This window comes from Scyliorhinus torazame, chromosome X (genome assembly GCF_047496885.1).
Source record: "Scyliorhinus torazame isolate Kashiwa2021f chromosome X, sScyTor2.1, whole genome shotgun sequence".
In the NCBI taxonomy this organism is placed as follows: domain Eukaryota; kingdom Metazoa; phylum Chordata; class Chondrichthyes; order Carcharhiniformes; family Scyliorhinidae; genus Scyliorhinus; species Scyliorhinus torazame.
In genome coordinates, this window is record NC_092738.1 from 37,849,016 (window position 1) to 37,873,188 (window position 24,173).

Here is a 24,173-nt window from a genome sequence, read left to right on the forward strand (position 1 = left end):
GTATCAGGAGTATTTATTCAGACCTTTCAGCAGGAACTAGACAAAAGAGATTTTTATTAAAAAGGTGCTAAGCACCAACCATCCAAACAGAATGTCTCCAGGAAACGTGTTTGATAGTTTCAATAAAAATTTGGAATAAGAGGGCAAGACTGGAGGGTTGGCAGTGCAGTCCGGGGTGGGGGGGTTAGGGCTGCTCACCATGACTCAGGCCTACTTTGAACACCAGACAAGACCGGCCCTGTTGGGGAGTGTGCGTGCTTTCAGTCATATTGTGGTAATATTGGCCGGAAGGTTTGGGACTGCGGTCAACAATTAGAGTCAGGGACGGTCACCCTGATTCGTGGACCACAGCTCACACCGAAAGGACCAACCGTCGGGGGAGTCGCAAGTTGTTAGTCAGATCAGAGGAATATTAGGGCCGAGGCTTAAGGATAATTTAAGGCAACAACTAAATCCTGAGGGGGTTCGAGTTCAATTGAGAAAAATTTGAGCAGAAACATGTGGTTCAGTGGAGACTTTTATTAATAAGTCACGGGTTTTATGCGTTTAAGGGAATCAAGTAACTTGGACTCACCAGTCAAGTGTTGTGCGGCATCATTCCACTAGTTTAGAGCTCGACCAGAGTCCATGGGGCCTGCAACAGAGTAACCAAGTCCCCCTGGCCTCATCTGAATATGATCTGACCAGATGAGAGGGCGGAGCTACACCCTTAAGCAAAGGTTCCAATGGGACATAAATACCCTGGTCTGAGTGTGGTCGGGCGCAGGAGATCCTTTGGGGAGTAGGAGCTGTATCTGGTAGGTTAAATAAATATTGAGTTTTCAACATTCATCGCTTCCGTGTGGTCGCTCGCCTGAGACTTTACAAGGGTATTAGGAGGGGTTTTTTTAGTAAATAAAGATTGTGGTTGAGCCCGAACCCTATACCCGTGTAACTTTGTTCTTTATAAAATCCTAAAGTCAAGAACTGACAGTAAGGGTAAACCGGCATGTGCCTCTTACACCCACAAGAGGAAACATCTTTTTAGCATCCACCCTGGCAAATCCGCTCAGGCTCTTTTATGTTTCAGTAAGATTTCAGGGCTGCATGGTGGCACAGTTAGCACTGCTGCTCACAGCGCCTGGGACCTGGGTTTATCCGGCTTGTGTGGGGTTTGCATGTACCCCCAGTGTCTGTATGGGTTTCCTCCAGGTGCTCTGGTGTTTTTAAATAATCTTTATTGTCACCAGTAGGCTTACATTAACACTGCAATGAAGTTACTGTGAGAATCCCCTAGTCGCCACATTCCGGCACCTGTTCGGGTCACAGAGGGAGAATTCAGAATGTCCAATCCACCTAACAGCACGTCTTTCGGGACTTGTGGGAGGAAACCGGAGCACCCGGAGGAAACCCACGCAGACACGGGGAGAACGTGCTGAGTCCACACAGACAGTGACCCAGCGGGGAATCGAACCCGGGTCCCTGGCGCTGTGAAGTAACAGTGCTAACCACTGTGCTACCGTGCCTCACCGGGACACGGACATTCCAGTTTGCTGGCACACTGGCTCCCACGAGTTGCAATTCAACCAATTCGGAGCGATGAAGTTCTTGAAAACCAAGTCATACAGCAAAGGGTTACACACAGATTTAATGCAATTGCTACTGCTCTGCCTCTTCAATTTAAAGTTCAACCGGACGTGTCGGCCAGCAGAATCAGCCCAGAGAGTTCGGAGGGGGAATGCCATTGTGAAACACTGCAGCAAAGCAACAGGCAAAAAAACTAACCCCAACACAGTATAATCCATCGAGAACATGAAAATCAGCCCACAGTCAGGCAAGCTCTGGAGTATAGCTTGGAAAACACTGCTGGTCAAATGGTTAATGACCCACGGCTGGAGAAAGGACACATTCAGACTGGCAGGTGAATGATTTACAATAGTCAGCCCTGCTGAAGTGTGGCAGTGGGGTAATCATTGACTGGCTGGAAACACGGATGTAGGCGAGCTTTCAGTATGATTCACAGCAGACTGCAACACACATGCACAGACGTTCGGTCCCCCAAGGCCCACCCCACAGCCCTTCATGCATTGCCGGAGGGCAGCTGGCACACAAGACGCACACACAAGGGGCTGGTTTAGCTCACTGGGCTAAATCGCTGGCTTTTATTTATTTATTTTTAAAAATATTTTATTGAAAATTTTTGGCCAACCATCACAGTACATTGTGTATCCTTACACAGTAATATAACAGTATAAATAACAATGGCCTGTTTTATAAACAAGAAATAAATAATATATAAACAAAACTAAATGGCAACTGCCTTATCCAGATAAATATTCTCCAAAAATATGTTTTAACAGTCCAATATACAATAATCTATAACAACAACCTATACATATTTATACTCATATATTAACATCCCTGAGAATCCCTCTGGTTCCTCTCCCCCCCCCCCCCCCCCCCGCGGGCTGCTGCTGCTGCTGCCTTCTTCTTTTCCATTCCCTCTATCTTCTGTGAGGTTGTCGACGAACGGTGCCACCGCCTGGTGAACCCTGAGCCGATCCCCTTCAAGGACGAACTTAATCCGTTCCAGCTTTATAAACCCTGCCATGTCATTTATCCAGGTCTCCACACCCGGAGGCTTGGCTTCCTTCCACATCAACAGTATCCTGCGCCGGGCTACTAGGGACGCAAAGGCCAAAACATCAGCCTCTCTCGCCTCTGCACTCCCGGCTCTTGTGCAACCCCAAATATAGCCAACCCCCAGCTTGGTTCGACCTGGACCCCCACTACCTTCGAAAGCACCTTTGTCACCCCCACCCAAAACCCCTGTAGTGCCGGACATGACCAGAACATGTGGGTGTGATTCGCTGGGCTTTCGAGCATCTCGCACATCTATCCTCTACTCCAAAAAATTTGCTAAGCATGTTCCAGTCATATGCGCCCTGTGTAACACCTTAAATTGTATCAGGCTTAGCCTGGCACACGAGGACGATGAGCTTACCCTACTTAGGGCATCAGCCCACAGCCCCTCCTCAAGCCCACAGCCCCTCCTCAATCTCCTCCCCCAGCTCTTCTTCCCATTTCCCTTTCAGCTCGTCTACCATAATCTCCCCCTCGTCTCTCATCTCCCTATATATGTCTGACACCTTACCGTCCCCCACCCATGTCTTTGAGATCACTCTGTCCTGCACCTCCTGCGTCGGGAGCTGCGGGAATTCCCTCACCTGTTGCCTCGTAAAAGCCCTCAGTTGCATATACCGGAATGCATTCCCTTGGGGCAACCCATATTTTTCGGTCAGCGCTCCCAGACTTGCAAACGTCCCATCTACAAACAGATCTCTCAATTGTGTTACTCCTGCTCTTTGCCATGTTCCAAATCCCCCATCCATTCTCCCCGGAGCAAACCTATGATTATTTCTTATCGGGGACCACACCGAGGCTCCAGTCTTTCCCCTATGCCGTCTCCATTGCCCCCAAATTTTCAGAGTAGCCACCACCACCGGGCTTGTGGTGTATTTCTTCGGTGAGAACGGCAACGGCGCCGTCACCATGGCTTGTAGGCAAGTCCCCCTACAGGACGCCTTCTCCAATCTCTTCCACGCCGCTCCCTCCTCTTCTCCCATCCACTTACATACCATTGAGATGTTGGCGGCCCAGTAGTACTCACTCAGGCTCAGTAGCGCCAGCCCCCCCCCTATCCCTACTACGCTGCAAAAATCCCTTCCTCACTCTCGGGGTCTTCCCGGACCACACAAAACTCATGATACTCTTTTCAATCCTTTTGAAAAAAGCCTTCGTGATCACCACCGGGAGGCACTGAAACACAAAGAGGAATCTCGGGAGGACCACCATTTTAACCGCTTGTACCCTCCCTGCCAGTGACAGGGATACCATGTCCCATCTCTTGAAGTCCTCCTCCATCTGTTCCACCAACCGCGTTAAGTTTAACCTATGCAATGTACCCCAATTCTTGGCTATCTGGATCCCTAAGTAGCGAAAGTCCCTTGTTACCTTCCTCAGCGGTAAGTCCTCTATTTCTCTGCTCTGCTCCCCTGGATGCACCACAAACAGCTCACTTTTCCCCACGTTCAGCTTATATCTTGAAAATTCTCCAAACTCCCCAAGTATCCGCATTATCTCTGGCATCCCCTCCGCCGGGTCCGCCACATACACCAATAAATCGTCCGCGTAAAGAGATACCCGGTGTTCCTCTCCTCCCCTGAGTACTCCCCTCCACTTCCTGGAACCCCTCAATGCTATTGCCAGGGGCTCAATCGCCAGTGCGAACAATAATGGGGACAGAGGACATCCCTGCCTCGTCCCTCTATGGAGCCGAAAATACGCAGACCCCCGTCCATTCGTGACCACGCTCGCCATCGGGGCCCTATACAGCAGCTGTACCCATCTAATATACTCATCTCCAAAGCCAAATCTCCTCAACACCTCCCACAAATAATCCCACTCCACTCTATCAAATGCTTTCTCGGCATCCATCGCCACCACTATCTCCGCTTCCCCCTCTGGTGGGGGCATCATCATTACCCCTAGCAGCCTCCATATATTCGTATTCAGCTGTCTCCCCTTCACAAACCCAGTTTGGTCCTCATGGACTACCCCCGGGACACAATCCTCTATCCTCATTGCCATTACCTTGGCCAGAATCTTAGCGTCTACATTTAGGAGGGAAATAGGTCTATAGGACCCGCATTGCAGCGGGTCTTTTTCCTTCTTTAGGAGAAGCGATATCGTTGCCTCCGACATAGTCGGGGGCAGCTGTCCCCTTTCCTTCGCCTCATTAAAGGTTCTCATCAGTAGCGGGGCGAGCAAGTCCACATATTTCCTATAAAATTCGACTGGAAATCCATCCAGTCCCGGAGCCTTCCCCGCCTGCATACTCCTAATTCCTTTCACTACTTCCTCTATATCGATCTGTGCTCCCAGTCCCACCCTCTCCTGCTCCTCCACCTTAGGAAATTCCAGCCGGTCCCGGAAGCACATCATTCTCTCCTTCCCATCCGGGGGGCCGAGCTTCGTATAATCTTTTATAGAATGCCTTGAACACTCCATTCACTCTCTCCGCTCCCCGCTCTATCTCTCCTTCCTCATCCCTCACTCCCCCTATTTCCCTCGCTGCTCCCCTTTTCCTCAATTGGTGGGCCAGCAACCTGCTCGCCTTCTCCCCATATTCGTACTGTACACCCTGTGCCTTCCTCCACTGTGCTTCTGCAGTAGCCGTTGTCAGCAAGTCAAATTCTACGTGTCACCTTTGCCTTTCCCTGTCCAGTCCCTCCTCCGGTGCCTCCGCATATTGCCTGTCCACCCTCAGAAGTTCTTGCAGCAACCGCTCCCGTTCCCTACTCTCCTGCTTTCCTTTATGTGCCCTTATTGATATCAGCTCCCCTCTAACCACTGCCTTCAGCGTCTCCTAGACCACTCCCACCTGGACCTCCCCGTTATCACTGAGTTCCAAGTATTTTTCAATGCACCCCCTCACCCTTAGACACACCCCTTCATCTGCCATTAGTCCCATGTCCATTCTCCAGGGTGGACGCCCTTCTGTTTCCTCCCCTATCTCCAAGTCTACCCAATGTGGAGCGTGATCCGAAATGGCTATAGCCGTATACTCCGTCCCCCTCACCTTCGGGATCAACGCCCTTCCCAAAACAAAAAAGTCTATTCGCGAATAAACTTTGTGGACATAGGAGAAAAACGAAAACTCCTTACTCCTAGGTCTGCTAAATCTCCACGGGTCTACTCCTCCCATCTGCTCCATAAAATCTTTAAGCACCTTGGCTGCAGCCGGCCTCCTTCCAGTCCTGGATCTCGACCTGTCCAGCCCTGGCTCCAGCACCGTATTAAAATCTCCCCCCATTACCAACTTTCCCACCTCTAGGTCTGGGATGCGTCCTAGCATGCGCCTCATAAAGTTGGCATCATCCCAGTTCGGGGCATATACGTTCACTAAGACCACCGCCTCCCCCTGTAATTTGCCACTCACCATCACGTATCTGCCCCCCGCTATCCGCCACTATGGTCTTTGCCTCAAACATAACCCGCTTCCCCACTAGTATAGCCACCCCCCTGTTTTTCGCATCTAGCCCCGAATGAAACACCTGCCCCACCCATCCTTTGCGTAGTCTAACCTGGTCTATAAGTTTCAAGTGCGTCTCTTGTAACATAACCACGTCTGCCTTAAGTTTCTTAAGGTGTGAGAGTACTCGTGCCCTCTTTATCGGCCCGTTCAGCCCTCTCACATTCCACGTGATCAACCGGGTTGGGGGGCTTTTTACCCCCCCCCCCCCCTTGTCGATTAGCCATCCCCTTTTTCCAGCTCCTCACCCAGTTCCCACGCAGCTGTGTCCCCCCCAGGCGGTGCCCCCCCGCCCATCCCACCCCGGCTCCCCCTCTCCCCAGCAGCAGCAACCCAGTAACTCCCCCCTCCCACCCCCCCCCCCCCCCCCCCGCTAGATCCCCCACTAGCATAGTTACACCCCCCATGTTGCTCCCAGAAGTCAGCAAACTCTGGCCGACCTCGGCTTCCCCCCGTGACCTCGGCTCGCACCGTGCGACGCCCCCTCCTTCCTGCTTCCCTATTCCCGCCATGATCATAGCGCGGGAACAAAGCCCGCGCTTCCCTTTTGGCCCCGCCCCCCCATGGCCAACGCCCCATCTCCTCCACCTCCCTTCCTCCCTCCACCACCACCTGTGGAAGAGAGAAAAGTTACCGCATCGCAGGATTAATAACATAAAACTCATCTTTCCCCCCCTTTTTCCCCCCTCTTCGCCCCCCATACTCGCCCCACCACTTTGTTTCAAACGTTCTTTTTTAATAACCCGCTTATTCCAGTTTTTCTTCCACAATAAAAGTCCACGCCTCATCCGCCGTCTCAAAGTAGTGGTGCCTCCCTTGATATGTGACCCACAGTCTTGCCGGTTGCAGCATTCCAAATTTTATCTTCTTTTTGTGAAGCACCGCCTTGGCCCGATTAAAGCTCGCCCTCCTTCTCGCCACCTCCGCACTCCAGTCTTGATATACGCGGATCACCGCGTTCTCCCACCTACTGCTCCGAGTTTTCTTTGCCCATCTAAGGACCATCTCTCTGTCCTTAAAACGGAGGAATCTCACCACTATGGCTCTAGGAATTTCTCCTGCTCTCGGTCCTCGCGCCATCACTCGGTATGCTCCCTCCACCTCCAACGGACCTGCCGGGGCCTCCGCTCCCATTAACGAGTGCAGCATCGTGCTCACATATGCCCCGACGTCTGCTCCTTCTGCACCTTCAGGAAGACCAAGAATCCTTAAATTATTCCTCCTCGCGTTATTCTCCAGCACCTCCAGTCTTTCCACACATCGTTTATGGTGTGCCTCGTGCATCTCCGTCTTCACCACCAGGCCCTGTATATCGTCCTCGTTCTCGGCAGCCTTTGCCTTCACGACCCGAAGCTCCCGCTCCTGGGTCTTTTGCTCCTCCTTTAGCCCTTCGATTGCCTGTAATATCGGGGCCAACAGCTCCTTCTTCATTTCCTTTTTAAGTTCTTCCACGCAACATTTCAAGAACTCTTGTTGTTCAGGGCCCCCATGTTAAACTGCCACCTTCCGTCGCCATCTTGGTTTGTGCTTGCCTTCCTTGCCGCTACTCCAAAGGATCCACTGCAATCTGGCCACTTCCCTCTCCTTTTTCCATCCGTTTCCAGGGGGGATTCCCTTCTGGTTTACACAGTGCTTCTAGCCGTTAAAATTGCCGTTGGGGCTCTTATTAAGAGCCCAAAAGTCCGTTCCACCGGGAGCTGCCGAAACGTGCGACTCAGCTGGTCATCGCCGCACCCGGAAGTCAATCACTGGCTTTTAAAGCAGGCCAGCAGCACGGTTCAATTCCCGTACCAGCCTCCCCGAACAGGCGCCGGAAAGTGGCGACTAGGGGCTTTTCACAGTAACTTCATTGAAGCCTACTTGTGACAATAAGTGATATTCATTTTCATTCATTCATTCATTCTGCCGACTAATCTCCAAGAATAGGAAAGGTCACCATAAGACATAGGAGCAGAATTAGGCCACTCGGCCCATCGAGTCTGCTCCGCCATTCAATCATGGCTGATATTTTCTCATCCCCATTCTCCTGCCTTCTCCCCATAACCCCTGATCTCCTTATTAATCAGGAACCTATCTGTCTCTGTCTTAAAGACACTCAGTGAATTGGCCTCCACAGCCTTCTGCGGCAAAGAGTTCCACAGATTCACCACCCTCTGGCTGGAGAAATTCCTCCTCATCTCTGTTTTAAAGGATCGTCCCTTTAGTCTGAGATTGTGTCCTCTGCTTCTAGTTTTTCCCACAAGTGGAAACATCCTCTCCACGTCCACTCTATCCAGGCCGCGCAGTATCTCGGAAGTTTCAATAAGATCCCCTCTCATCCTCCTCACGACAAGTTCTTCATTCCCGGGATCATTCTTGTGAACCTCCTCTGGTCCCTTTCCAAGGCCAGCACATCCTTCCTTTGATACGGGGCCCAAAACTGCTCACAATACTCCAAATGGGGTCTGACCAGAGCTTTATACAGCCTCAGAAGTATATCCCTGGTCTTGTATTCTAGCCCTCTTGACATGAATACTGGCATTGCATTCGCCGCCTTAACTGCCGACTGAACCTGCACATTAACCTTAAGAGAATTGTGAACAAGGACTCCCAAGCCCCTTTGTGCTTCTGCTTTCCAAAGCATTTCCCCATTTAAAAAATAGTCCATGCCTAAATTTCTCCTTCCAAAGTGCATAACCTCACACTTTTCCACATAGTATTCCATCTGCCACTTCATTGCCCACTCCCCTAGCTTGTCCAAGTCCTTCTGCAGCCCCCTTGCTTCCTCAATACTACCTGTCCCTCTACAGATCTTTGTATCATCTGCAAACTTAGCAACAGTGCCTTCAGTACCTTCTTCCAGATCATTAATGTATATTGTGAAAAGTTGTGGTCCCAGCACAGACCCCTGAGGCACACCACTAGTCACCGGCTGCCATCCTGAAAAAGACCCCTTTATCCCCTCTCTCTGCCTTCTGCCAGTCAGCCAATCCTCTATCCATGCCAGGATCTTACCCTGAACACCATGGACTCGTAACTTATTTAACAGTCTCCTATGCGGCACCTTGTCAAAGGCCTTCTGGAAATCTAAATAAATCACGTCCACTGGTTCTCCTTTGTCTAACTTCCTTGTTACCTCCTCAAAGAACTCTAACAGATTTGTCAGACATGACCTCCCTTTGACAAAGCCGTGCTGACTCAGTCCTATTTTACCATGCACTTCCAAGCACTTCGCAATCTCATCTTTAATAACAGACTCTAAAATCTTACCAATGACCGAAGTCAGGCTAACCGGCCTAAAATTTCCCGTCTTCTGCCTCCCTCCCTTCTTTTTAAAAAAAATATTTTTATTCAATTTTTTTAAACATATTTTCAACAAACCCCCCTTACAGAAAAAAGAAAAACAAAGAACACATAAATAAACATCTTACAACTATGTCACGAATTCCCCCAATATACAACCCCCCCCCCATTAAGCAATAATAAACACAGTAGTAAACAGAAAGTACATCCCCTCCTCCCCCCCCCCCCCCCCCCCCCCCGGGTTGCTACTGCTGCTGACCACCTCCTAACGCTCCGCTAGAAAGTCAAGGAACCGTTGCCACCGCCTGAAGAACCCTTGCACAGACCCTCTCAAGGCAAATTTCACCCTCTCCAATTTAATGAATCCTGCCATGTCGCTGATCCAGGCTTCCACGCTCGTGGGCCTCGCATCCTTCCACTGTAGCAGAATTTCTCCGCCGGGCTACCAGGGACGCAAAGGCCAGAATACCGGCCACTTTCGCCTCCTCCGATACCCCAAATAGTGCCAATCCCTAGCTCGGCTTAACCTGGGTGTTCACCACCTTAAACACCGTCCTCGCAACATCCCTCCAGAACCCATCCAGTGCCGGGCACGCCCAGAACATATGGCCGTGATTTGCTGGGCTCCCCGAGCACCTCCCACACCTGTCTTCCACCCCAAAGAACTTGCTCAGCCTCGCCCCTGTAATATGCGCTCTGTGGAGAACCTTAAATTGTATCAGGCTAAGCCTGGCGCAAGAGGAGGAAGAATTAACCCTACCCAGGGCGTCCGCCCACGTACCCTCGTCTATCTCCTCCCCAAGCTCCTCCTCCCATTTACCCTTTAGCTCCTCCACTGAGGTCTCCTCGTCCTCCTGCATCTCCTGGTAGATCGCCGAGACCCTGCCCTCTCCAACCCACACCCCCGAGAGCACCCTATACTGGATCTTGAGTGCTGGAAGCAGCGGGAACTCCCTCACCTGCCGTCTTACAAACGCCCTTACTTCCATGTACCTGAAGGCATTTCCGGGGTGGAAGCCCAAATTTTTCCTCCAGCGCCCCAAGGCTCGTAAACGTCCCATCTACAAACAGGTCCCCCATCCTTCTAATTCCTGCCCTGTGCCAGCTCAGGAACCCTCCATCCATTCTCCCCGGGACGAACCGATGGTTCTCTCGGATCGGGGACCAAACCGAAGCCTCTACCTCACCCCTGTGGCGTCTCCACTTCCCCCAAATTTTCGAAGTCGCCGCCACCACCGGACTCATGGTGTACCTAGCCGGCGGGAGCGGCAGCGGTGCTGTCACCAGACCCGCGCCCACACAGGACGCCATCTCCAGCCTCTTCCACTCCTCCCCCTCCATTACCCACTTGCATATCATCGCCACATTGGCAGCCCAGTAATACCCACACAGATTAGGCAACGCTAACCCTCCTCTGTCCCTACTCCACTCCAGAAACACCCTTCCCACCCTCGGGGTCTTTTTCGCCCACACGAATCCCATGATGCTCCTGATGCCCCGCTTAAAAAGGCCTTAGGGATCAGGATGGGGAGGCACTGGAATACAAAAAGGAACCTCGGGAGCACCGTCATTTTCACCGACTGCACCCTACCCGCCAGGGAGAGTGGCAGCCTATCCCACCTTTTAAACTCCTCCTCCATCTGCCCCACCAGCCTCGTCAAGTTGAGCTTGCGTAGGGCCCCCCAGCTCCTGGCCACCTGGATCCCCAGATACCGAAAATTCCTTTCCGCCCTCTTCAGTGGAAGCGCGTCTATCCCCCTTCCCTGGTCCCCTGGGTGTACCATGAATAGCTCACTCTTCCCCACGTTGAGCTTATACCCGGAAAAGTCCCCAAACTCCCTGAGGATCCGCATCACCACCGGCATCACCCCCACTGGGTCCGTGACATACAGTAACAGGTCATCGGCATACAACAAAACCCAACTAATGAACCCCTCCCAGAACCCAAACCTCCTCAACACTTCCCAAAGGTACCCCACTCCACCCTATCGAAGGCCTTCTCCGCGTCCATCGCCGCCACTATCTCCGCTTCCCCCTCCACTGCAGGCATCATGATTACGTTAAGGAGCCTCCGCACATTGGTATTCAGCTGCCTTCCCTTAACAAAACCCGTCTGGTCCTCGTGAATCACCCCCGGGACACAGTCCTCAATTCTGGTAGTCAACACCTTCGCGTCCACGATGAGGAGAGAGATTGGCCTATACGACCCACACTGTAATGGGTCCTTGTCCTGCTTCAAGATCAGCGCCCTGGACATTGTCGGGGGTAGGCCCCCCACCCCCCCTCCCCCCTCTTCTCATTGAAAATCCTCACTAATAGAAGGCCCAGCAGGTCCATGTACTTCCGGTAAAATTCCACCGGGAACCCATCTAGCCCCGGTGCCTTTCCCGCCTGCATACTCCCCAGCCCCTTAGTTAGCTCCTCCAGCCCTACCGGTGCCCCAAGCCCAGCCACCTGCTCCTCCTCCACCCTTGGGAACCTCAGTCGATCCAAAAATCGACGCATCCCCCCTCCTCCGTCGGGGGCTCAGACCTATACAGCCCCTCATAAAAGTCTCTAAATACCCTATTAATTCCCACCGCACTCCGCACCGTGTTCCCCCTTTTTTCCCTAACTCCCCCAATCTCCCTCGCCGCCTCCCGCTTCCGAAGCTGGTGTGCCAACATCCGGCTCGCCTTCTCCCCGTACTCATACACCGCCCCTTGCGCTTTCCCCCACTGCACCTCTGCCTTCTTGGTGGTCAACAGGTCGAACTCGGCCTGGAGGCTTCGTCGCTCCTTGAGTAGTCCCTCCTCGGGGTCCTCTGCATACCTCCTATCCACCCTTAAAATCTCCCCCACCAATCTCTCCTCTCCTTCTCCTTGTGGGCCCTAGTGGAGATTAGCTCTCCCCTAATCACCGCCTTCAGCGCCTCCCAGACAACCCCCACCTGCACCTCCCCATTATCGTTAGCCTATAGATAGCTTTCAATGCACCCCCGGATCCGCCCGCTCACCACCTCATCCGCCAGCAAGCCCACATCCAGGCGCCACAGCGGGCGCTGGTCCCTCTCCTCCCCGAGCTCCAGCTCCACCCAATGCGGGGCATGGTCTGAGATGGCTATGGCCGAATACTCCGTGTCCTCCACCCTTGGGATCAGCGCCCTGCTCATAACAAAGAAGTCTATCCGGGAGTAGACTTTACGGACGTGGGAAAAAAAAGAAAATTCCCTGGCCCCCGGCCTGACAAACCTCCATGGGTCCACTCCTCCCATCTGGTCCATAAACCCCTCAGCACCTTGGCCGCCGCCGGTCTCTTACCCGTCCTAGACCTGGAGCGGTCCAATGCTGGATCCAGTACCGTGTTGAAGTCCCCCCCCATTATCAAGCTCCCTGCCTCCAGGTCCGGAATCCGGCCCAACGTGCGCCACATAAATCTGGCATCGTCCCAATTCGGGGCATATACATTCACTAATACCACCTGCACCCCCTGCTGCTTACCACTCACCATCACATACCTACTCCATTGTCTGCCACGATGTTCAGCGCCTCAAACGACACCTTCCCCACCAAAATCACCACCCCTCGATTCTTTGTGTCCAACCCAGAGTGGAAAACCTGCCCTACCCACCCCTTTCTCAGCCTAACCTGATCTGACCTGGAGCATAACCACATCTGCCTTCAGTCCCTTCAGGTGCGCGAACACACGGGCCCTCTTGACCGGCCTGTTCAGGCCTCTCACATTCCAAGTTATCAGCCGGATCAGGGGGCTTCCCGTAGTTGTAGTCTCCCCCCTCCCCTCCTGTCCATCAGCAGGCACTCCTCTCCAACACCGCCCTTCCCCCCCAGCCCCGCCCCCTTCCTTCCCTAGCGCGGGAAAAAGCCCACGCTTTCCATCAAACCGGCCCCGCCCTCTCTGGTGCAGCTCCCTTTTGCGGCCTAATACCACCTCCCCCGCCTCGGGCCTCCTATTACCCCCCCTCCCCATTCCTTCCCCCAACGGGGCCCCGTCCTTCCAACCACCGACCCCCACACTCTCACAAAACCCCCATTTCGAACCATTTCACCCTACCCCACCCAGCACCCAAGGAAACAATACAGAACAGAACATCCCCCCCAAGCACAGTAAGCACAGTAGCCCCCCGCGACCTCCCCTCACAACCGACCCTCAGTCCGTGTCCAACTTTTCGGCCTGGATAAAGGTCCACGCCTCCTCCGGCGTCTCAAAGTAATGGTGCCGGTCCTTAAACGTGACCCACAGTCGCACCGGCTGCAGCATCCCGAATTTCACCCCCTTCCGATGCAGAACCGCCTTAGCCCAATTGTACCCGACCCTCTTCTTGGCCACCTCCGTGCTCCAGTCTTGGTATATACGGACCTCAGCCACGGTGCCATGAACCTGGCTGCTGCTGCCTTCCGCTGGTGAGCCAACTCCCTCAACAGTATCCAAAGCGGTATACCTGTTTTACAGGGAGATGAGCGCAGGGGACACCTCCACTGCCTTCCTACTCTTGCTCTGTCTTTTGGTCACCCATTTTGTATCTCCCTCAGTACCTTTCACCTGCGGTGTGTCCAACTCGCTAAACGTGCTATTCACAACGTCCTCAGCATCACGGATGCTCCAAAGTGAGTCCAACCGCAGTTCCAGAGCCGTCAAGCGGTCTAACAGGACCTGCAGCTGGAGCCAGGGTCAGTGGACGTGTCCCTGAGCTCCCACATCGCACACGAGGAGCATGACACGGGTCTGGGATCACCTGCCATGTCTTGAACCTTAGGTTAACTTATACAACTACAATTCCAAAAAACAAAAGAAAAAATAGACAAATGAAAAGAAAAACTACTTACCAGGGATAAAAAGCACCTCCTCCCACCCTTCGAATTCACACCTTGCTTCAAATTCCCAAACTCACTCTTTGCTGTGTCTCACTCTGGCTGTGTCTTCTCTGGCTCACTGGGAGAACTCACATATTGAGATCTAATGGAAGTGCAGGCAATTCAAAAACAGGCCTGAAAATTCTACTGCTGGGGCCGAGGTTACAGCGTGAACACAGCGAGCGGGCCCCACTCCTGTTTCCTGTGCGAGAAAAGTGAAATTTCTGCACTGGTCACATCCTGCCAACCAGAAAGAGACCCATTTATGCCTACTCTCTGCTTCCTGTTAGCTAGTCAACCCTCAATCCATGTCAATATGTTACCCCCGACACCATGAGCTTTAATTTTACACAACCTTCTCCGAACTGCTTCTGACACATTTACATCTTCTCTCAAATAAGGTGACCGATAATGTACACAGTACTGCAAATGTGGTCTCACTCTGTATAACGGAAACACAAACCTCCCCATTTTTGTATTCAATTCCCCTCGCAATAGAACATCCTCTTAGCTGTCCTAATTACTGGCTGTACCCGGATACTAACCATCTGTGGTTCATACACCAGGGCTCCCAGATCCCTCTGCACCTCGGGAACAAGCACCAACCCCCCCCCCCCCCCCCCCCCGTTGTAAAATGCCTCACTCGGGTTGCTTATGTTAAAACTGCTCCACATGACTCACTGTGCCACTTTGCATGTTGTATTTGCCTCTGAAATCAACCGTTTGAATTGTCTGCGTCCCAGTGACAGATTTGTACTCATCAGTAGGAGTGTTATGCAGCTCGCTCTCTCCGGACATTATCGTTGGAGCGCTGTCAGTTTAAGTGGAGCACAGCATGAAATGTCAGTGCCTGTTGTCATGGACAAGACTGAAATCCCGATGACAGCCCAGAGCCCCACAAGTGTCCAAAAAAGGTGCCGAGAGAGAAACGAAACACGAGGGGTGGCAGCACTTCCAGTCCAAAAGACAAAACTCAATGTTTAAGTAACACTGAGAAACATCTAAACTCCCTGTCGTCGCTGCTCTTTTCGAAAAGAAAGTATTAGCCTTGATCCCAGTCAGCCTGCCAACCCCAGCCCCTCCCCCAGGTAACCTGACACAGCCGTGCACACACCCCAAAGTGACTGCTCAAGCATTCGGCGTATCGGCACAGGAAGAAAAACTATAAAAACAGCAAGAATACACCCAACCATTGTATATACATACAGCCAAGTCTTCAGAAAAAAAACTATAATTAAATACTTGGCCTGGCAGCCTGAGTGGAAAGTCCAGATGTCCATCCTCACAGCTGGATTATTCTGGTGGCAGGGAAACAGATGTTTTTCCACAAACCCAGATGCTTTGAGCAGCCAAGCAGTGGCTACCCTTCAGCAGAGCAGGGTACCCCCAGCTGCAAGACATTAGATACCCATTTGTTGAACAAACTGGGATTAAGCACGTTGCTTCTTATAGAGGATCAAAAGCAATGGCCAGATTCTCACCACTTGCCCAGTGAAGCCACCCAGTCAGTCTCCACCCAGTGATGGATGGGTCTCCCCCTCCAGGTCCCACTATCCACAAAACTGGCTCAGGAGTAGGAGGAACCTGCCTGGCTCAGGTATCGCCTCACCTGGACTGCTCAGGTCCAATGGTCCAGCAGTTATAGCTGCGTTTAAACATTCGAGATGTCTGTAGATAGCGCCTCGAGTCAGGTGAGATCAGTTACTCCTGGAAGCAGTTGGATTGGATTGGATTTGTTTATTGTCACGTGTACCGAGGTACAGTGAAAAGTATTTTTCTGCGAGCAGCTCAACAGATCATTAAGTACATGAGAAGAAAAGGGAATAAAAGAAAATACATAATAGGGCAACACAACATATACAATGTATATTTTTCCTTCATTAAAATCGACTCATAATTCAGAGCTGACATTGAAACTCGCACCCTTTGCACCCACCATGAGAGTTACAAGTACAGGAGCTGCCACAGAGGCACACAACTTGGGACAGCACGAAGGCACCTCCCAGGAGCGTTAAATAGCACAACTTGACACTGAGGCATGCGGTGGTATTAGGACACTTACGCAGAAGCGTAATCATCGATATTGATTTTAAGGAGTGCACTAGGGAGGGATTCTAGAGATAGGCAGGGCGATTCTCCGATATTGAGGCCAAGTGTTCACGCCTTCGTTAACGCCGTTGCGTTTCACGACGGCGCAAACAGGGCATGGGCACGATCTATTCTGGCCCCCACAGGAGGCCAGCGGCGCATGCGCGGTTGGGCCGCGCCATCCTGCGCAGGGAACTTCTTACGCGCGCCCCCCCCCCCCCCACGAGCGTTCCCGCAGAATTCCCGCTGGCAGCAACCAGGGGTGAACAGCGCCGGCGGGACTCTGTCATGTCGGAGCGGCTGCTCGGCCCATCCGGGCAGGAGAATCGGCGGCCCCGCCGATTCCAGCGGCCCGCAGCCGGTGCCGCACCAAACGCACCGGCGCAACTGCCGCCGATTGCCCGCACCTCGGAGAATCGCGCGCCGGCGTCGGGGCGCGGTTCGCCGATTCTCCGGCCCGGCGCGGGGCTCGGAGAATCGACCCCAGGGTCTTGGCAGCGGTTTAAGATTGGAGGGGTTAAAGTTAAAGGAGTGCAGCCATCTGAGAGGTTTGTGAGGAGAGGTGGCAGAGATGGAGTGGGGTGGGATGACAGATGGATTTGGCAACAAGGGTGGAAATAATGGGAATCAAGGCTTCACAATAAGGCAAAGTAGGTCAGTGTGCTGATTGGCAGTTTAGAGACATCGGAAGAGCCATGAGAGCTGGGACTCGTGGAAAATATGGACTGGAACGCCACATTTTGCGATGACAGCGTCATGGAGTAGCATGCCGATCGGGAATAGGAGGGGGGCCAGGGAGGGAGGCGTGGAGGAGGAGTGGAGGAGAGAGAGGGGTGGAGGAGGAGGGAGGGGTGGAGGAGGAGGAGGGGAGGGAGGGTGGAGGAGGAGGAGGGGAGGGAGGGGGTGGAGGAGGAGGGGAGGGGTGGAGGGAGGGAGGAGGGAGGGGTAGAGGAGGGGTGGGAGGGGTGGAGGAGGGGAGGGAGGGGAGGGATAGATGGAGGACGGGAGGGAGGGATGGAGGACGGGAGGTCCTGGAGCGGTTAGCGTGGGGCAGGAAGAAGTCGTGGGACGAGGGGGTGGACCTCACACTCTCTGACCCTTCATGACTTCTCTGTCCACTCCTGCCGCTCCCAAGTATCGATCCCCACCACCTCCTGACACATCCCCTGCCCCAACCCGGTGTTCTGCCCAGTAACAGGTGGTGATTGGATCTGATCCCATTGGAAGTTTTCAGAGTCAGTTTGGATTCTGCAGTCTGGGTGAAGAGAATCGAACCTGGGACCCTGGCGCTGTGAAGCAACAGTGCTAACCGCTGGGCTACCAGTAGAGTGGACAAGGGTGAACCAAATTAGGGTTAGGGTTATGGATGTTGCGTATCTGGACTGGCTTTTGACAAGGTCCCACACAAGGGATTAGTGAGGAAAATTAAAGCTCATGGTATTGGGAGTAATGTACTGACGTGGATAGAGAACTCTGGCCAAAAAAGATCCAACAAATTCTCTCCAGAAGGCCACTGTGGGGCTGACTCGCTCTCCAGCAAGTCTGGGTGTCGTTCTCTTGAGGCTGCAGGGGCCCGAAGTCAAACCGTGAGCTGAGTGCAAGGTTTGGTGAGAAATAATGTATTCTCTACAGAAAGATGGAGAGGCCCGACTGTGATCCTCGAGTTGAAGGCCAAATCTGATGAGAAATAAGGGACTGGATTTTTAGGCGATGTCCGGAGGAAATCTCTGGTTTCACGATGAAAAAGGTGGTACTGCCCCTGCACCGATGATCCGCCCGCTGGGGGGCGCTCAGCCGCACCACGTAAATCACACGGCCTTCCCAATATAAACGCCTGGAGAATTGGCGGGTCCGTGGCCGCGCTCGCGCACGGCGACAACCTGCAGCGGTCACGCCGAACAACATGGCACCAGCCGCATACGGACCCGACCTCAGCGCCCCCCTGGGCGCCTCTCACCAGTCCCCCCAGGCCTCGCCGAAGCCCCCCCCCCCCCCACCAGCAGCATGGCTCTCCCTCCCCCCCGCCCAACTGTGGCCGCTCGGCACAGTCCACAGCCACCACGCCGGGTGCACGAAAACTGAGACCACACGTGAACCGCAGTCGGGAACTCGGAGCATCAGGGGAGGGCCTTCAGGTAACGTCCCGAGGCCGTCCCAACGGCGTGCAGCGTACTCCTCCATTACGCCGATTTGGAGGGTGCGGAGCATCCGAAAACAAGCGCCGCTCCCGATTCGGTCGTAAACAGGGGTTCTCAGGCCGGTTATCTGAATGGTGGCAGTTTAGGAAAAGGAGAAGTGCAACGAGACCTGGGTGTGATGGTGGAACAGTCGCTGAAGGTTGGCGTGCGGGTACAGCAGGCGGCGGGGAAAGCTAATGGCATGCTGGCCTTCATAGTGAGAGGATTGGAGTATAGGAATAGGGACGTCTTGCTGCAGTTATACAGGGCCTTAGTGAGGCCACACCTTGAGTATTGTGCGCAGTATTGGTCTCCTTGTCTGAGGAAGGACACTCTTGCTATTGAGGGTGTCCAGCGAAGGTTCACCAGACTAATTCCCGGGATGGCAGGACTGACATATGAAGAAAGACTGGATCAACTGGGCTTGTGCTGACTGGAGTTTAGGAGAACGAGAGGGGATCTCATAGAAACATATAATAATAACAACAATAATCTTTATTATTGTCACAAGCAGGCTTACATTAACACTGCAATGAAGTTACTGTGAAAAGCCCCTCGTCGCCACATTCCGGCGCCTGTTCGGGTCACAGAGGGAGAATTCAGAATGTCCAATTCACCCAACAGCACGTCAGGGTGAATTGGACATTCTGAATTCTCCCTCTGTGACCCGAACAGGCGCCGGAATGTGGCGACGAGGGGATTTTCACAGTAACTTCATTGCAGTGTTAATGTAAGCCTGCTTGTGACAATAATAAAGATTATTAATCAGATTATAACCAGTGAAACACGCTTATGCACTGTTTCAATGTACCAAAAATCATTCCCATTGACACCGTGTTGGGTAATTGGTTAGATCTGAAGTCACCTTTATTGAGTAATAGGGAACATAATCAGTTGATAGGAAATATGTCAATACAATTTCTATTTGCAGAATCAAATAATGAACACTTCATAGAATCCCTCGAGTTCGAGAGGATGCCATTCAGCCCATCACGTCTGCACCAATTCTCCAAAAGAGCACCCTGTCTGGGCCCACTCCCCCACCCTGTCCCCATAACTCTACCTAACCTTTGGACAATTTATCATGGCCAATCCACCTAACAAGCACGTCTTTGGACTGTGGGAGGAAACCAGAGCACCCGGAGGAAACCCACGTACACACGGGGAGGACGTGCAAACTCCACACAGACAGTCACCCAAGCCTGGAATTGAACCTGGGACCCCTGTGAGGCAGCAGTGCTAACCACTCTGCCATGCTTCTTCTGAGTTGTCCAATTCACCTGACATTACTTTTGACTTTGCTATAAATCGCTTTCACACGTCGCAACTAGCAGTCCACTTTACCTCTCCCCCTGGCTTTTCTTGCAGGAACATTAATGCAGAGAGCGCAATGAACAGGCTGTTGACTCACTAAAGGAAATATGTTACACTACTTTTTACAGCAAGTCACGATCAACCCAATTTCTCACTCCCTAACCCCACATCCTATTTGACACCACCACCTTTGTGGTTATTTAAAAGCCTTCAGAGACCAAAGAGTCCCACACTAGCGTTCAAAGAGTCTTCCTCAGTGAGCAGTCATGGTGAATACTTTGTGCCTCTGAGAGAGATCCTTTCCTCTCTGTAGAATCGCATGTAAAATCGTCGGCTCCAACGCACCCCTCCCTGATGAGCTCAACGCATTCTAAGCCTGCTTTGAGCAAGAGGTCAGCGAGGGCAATCCCTCCACCCCAGAAGCCACTGATAAACCTGTATCTGAGATCACCACTGCAGACATCAGAGCAGCCTTCTCGAAGGTCAATCCTCGGAAAGCCACTGGCCCGGATGGGGTACCCGGACGAGCACTTGCGCGGATCAGCTGGCGGGGGTAATCGCAGACATCTTCAAACTCTCTTTACAACAATCTGAGGTCCCCATCTGCTTCAAGAAGTCGACCATCATCCCTGTACCAAAAAAAGTCAAGCAGCGTGCCTTAATGGCTATCGTCCAGTGGCTCTGACATCCATCATCATGAAGTGCTTTGAAAGGTTAGTCATGGCACGAATCAACTCCAGCCTCCTGGATTGCCTTGATCCACTACAGTTCGCCTACCGCTGCAGCAGGTCCAGAGCAGACGCCATCTCCATGGCCCTGCACTCTACCCTGGAACACCGAGATAACAAAGACACCCATGTCAGACTCCTATTTATCGACTACAGCTCAGCCTTCAACGCCATCATTCCTACGAAACTCCAAACTCCGTGGCCTTGGCCTCGGCTCCTCCCTCTGCGACTGGATCCTGAACTTTCTAACCCACAGGCCACAATCAGTAAGTATAGGCAACAACAACTCCTCCACGATCATCCTCAACACCGGTGCCCCACAAGGCTGTGTCCTCAGCCCCCTACTATATTCCTTATTCATTGATGACTGTGTGGACAAATTCCCCTCCAACTCGATTTTCAAATTTGCTGATGACACCACCGTAGTGGGTCGGATTTCAAACAATGACGAGACAGAGAATAGGAATGAGATAGAGAATCTGGTGAACTGGTGCGACGACAATAATCTCTCCCTCAATGTCAACAAAACGAAGGAGATTGTCATCGACTTCAGGAAGTGTAGTGGAGAACATGCCCCTGTCTACATCAATGGGAACGAAGTAGAAAGGGTCGAGAGCTTCAAGTTTTTAGGTGTCGAGATCACCAACAGCCTGTCCTGGTCCCCCCATCCCAACATTATAGTTAAGAAAGCCCACCAACGACTCTACTTTCTCAGAAGACTAAGGAAATTTGGCATGTCACCTACGACTCTCACCCAACTTCTACAGATGCACCATAGTAAGCATTCTTTCTGGTTGTATCACAGCCTGGTATGGAACCTGCTCTGCCCAAGACCGCAGGAAACTACAAAAGGTGGTGAATGTAGCCCAGTCCATCACACGAACCAGCCTCCCATCCATCGATTCTGTCTATAATTCCCGCTGCATCGAAAAGGGAGCCAGCATAATTCAGGACCCCACGCACCCCGGATAAACTCTCTTCCACCTTCTCCCGTCAGGAATAAGACACCAAAGTTTGAGGTCACGTGCCAACCGTCTCAAGAACAGCTTCTTCCCTGCTGCCATCAGACTTTTGAATGGACCTACCTCGTATTAAGTTGATCTTTTCTCTACACCTTGCTGTAACTGTAACATTATATTCTGCAGTCTCTCCTTCCTTCCCTATGTACGGTGTGCATTGTCTGTACAGCATGCAAGAAACAATACTTTTCACTGTATACTGATACATGTGACAATAATAAATCAAATCAAAATCTTTCATTGTGCCATTAACTTTACTCTAATCCTGCCTGCATAATCCAATATACAAAAGATGAACTTCTGCAACAACAACAAAAAAGACAAGAAACATAATGACACAGCTTATTGACACATGCAGCTGGTGGAAGGAGGATCAAACCTCGCACAGAGAGCTGCCAAGGATAGGCGGTCATCAAAGGACAAAACATCAGCCTCCTTTGAACCCCCTTTCCTCCCCTGTCTACAGATGGTAGCTCCCAGCTCAGTGTGTTTCGGCTGCACTGGGGATAGTCCACCTCTGGCCGGTGAGGGAGGTGAGGGACACCTTTAATGAGGCGTTGAGAAAGTGCCTTTCCTCAGAGCGCCGAGCCAGTGAGAAAGGTTAGTCAGCGAGGGGGAAGTGAAAACTGACGCTCCCTTACCTGCTCACCCCCCTACCAGGCGCTGCAAGTCTGTCTGACGCGATCCGCTCCCAACTTTTAATCGTAGATGTTCCGGCCGCTGGCCCCTCGCACGACAATCCCAGCGCGCGCACCCGCCCCCCTCGCTGCCCATTGGCTGCTTCTAGTCCCCGCTCGACCGTCACTGCGCATGTGCGACCCTCCGGGCACAGCGCCACCTGCAGGAGCGGCTGTTGGCTGCTTCCATTCGCCCGCTCGACCGTCACTGCGCATGTGCGACCCTCCGGGTACAGCGCCACCTGCAGGTGCGGCTGTTGGCTGCTTCCATTCGCCCCCCCCCCCCGACCGCCGCTGCGCATATGCAGACCTCCGGGTACAGCGCCACCTGCAGGAGCAGCTGTTTGCTGCTTCCATTCCCCCCACCAACCCCGTTCGACCGCCACTGCACATGTGCGGACCTCCGGGTACAGCGCCACCTGCAGGAGCGATTGAAAGGGGCAGACTTGGACCAAGCAGCTTGTGTGTGCATGATCATGGAGAGGCTATGATGGTAACACCATGGGGAGGTTATGGCACAGAAACAGGCCACTTGGCCCATCGTGTCTGCAATGACTGAAAAACGAGCCACCCCAACTTAAATCCACTTTCCAGCATTTGCTCCATCGCGCTGCAAGTTACAGCACTTGAGATTATCATAAATAATAATAATCTTTATTCTTGTCACAAGTAGGCTTACATTAACACTGCAATGAAGTTACTGTGAGAATCCCCTCGTCGCCACATTCCGGCGCCTGTTCGGGTCACAGAGGGAGAATTCAGAATGTCCAATTCACCTAACAGCACGTCTTTCGGGACTTGTGGGAGGAAACCGGAGCACCCGGAGGAAACCCACGCAGACACGGGGAGAACGTGCAGACTCCGCACAGACAGTGACCCAAGCCGGGAATAGAACCTGGGACCCTGGAGCTGTGAAGGAACAGAGCTAACCACTGTGCTACCGTGCCGCCCATATCCAGACACTTTAGATTTGATTTAGTGTCATGTGTACCGAGGTACAGTGAAAAGTACTGTTCTGTGTACAGTCCAGACAGATCGCTCCGTACATGGAAAACATGGGACATACATAAATACACAATGTAAATACAGACCTCGGGTGAAGCATACAGAGCATAGTGCTGCTCAGTACAGTAGGGCTATGGGGAGTCAGTGGTGCAGTGGTATTGTCACTGGACTCATAATCCAGAGACCCAGGGGAATGCTGTTGGGACCTGGGTTCAAATCACCCCAGGACAGATTGTGGAATTGGATTCAATAAAACTCTGGAATTAAAAGTCTAATGATGACCATGAAACCATTGCTGATTGTCGTAAAAACCCATCTGGTTCACGGATGCTCTTTGGGGAAGGAAATCTGCCGTCCTTACCCAGTCTGGCCCACATGTGACTCCAGACCCACAGCAATGTGGTTGACTCTTAAAATGGATGGGCAATAAATGCTGTTCGAACCACACCCAGTGACACCCACATCCCATGAACAAATTAAAAATAAAGTAGAGATGGGTGGAGAGATCAGGTAAATCCATAAGAGGGTCGTTTAGGAGTCTGGTAACAGTGGAGAAGAAGCTGTTTTTGAGTCTGTTCGTGCGTGTTCTCAGACTTCTGTATCTCCTGCCCGATGGAAGAAGTTGGAAGAGTGAGTCAGCCGGGTGGGAGGGATCTTTGATTATGCTGCCCGCTTTCCCCGGGCAGCGGGAGGTGTAGATGGAGTCAATGGATGGGAGGCGGGTTCGTGTGATGGACTGGGCGGTGTTCACGACTCTCTGAAGTTTCTTGCGGTCCTGGGCCGAGCAGTTGCCATACCAGGCTGTGATGCAGCCCGATAGGATGCTTTCTATGGTGCATCTGTAAAAGTTGGTAAGAGTCAATGTGGACATGCCGAATTTCCTTAGTTTCCTGAGGAAGAATACGCGCTGTTGTGCTTCGAGTTGAGGGTTTCTGTCTCCACCACCGTTTCTGGAAGTGA

The 24,173-nt window shown here is 52.3% G+C and overlaps 1 protein-coding gene across 3 annotated transcripts in view; it reads right to left on the bottom strand.

Annotated features, from left to right (window-relative positions):
- LOC140405537 (natural resistance-associated macrophage protein 2-like) overlaps nt 1-22,312 on the bottom strand; it is a 214,439-nt gene extending 192,127 nt beyond the window's left edge. The window contains exon 1 of one of the 3 annotated variants that reach the window (XM_072494098.1): nt 22,173-22,312. The gene's annotated coding sequence lies outside the window, so the exon portion shown is untranslated. Of the gene's footprint in view, nt 1-574; nt 595-14,886; nt 14,909-22,172 lie in introns of those variants that run through there. The other 2 variants (XM_072494101.1, XM_072494102.1) reach the window with 2 other exon arrangements.
- Between the last annotated feature and the right edge of the window lie 1,861 nt (nt 22,313-24,173).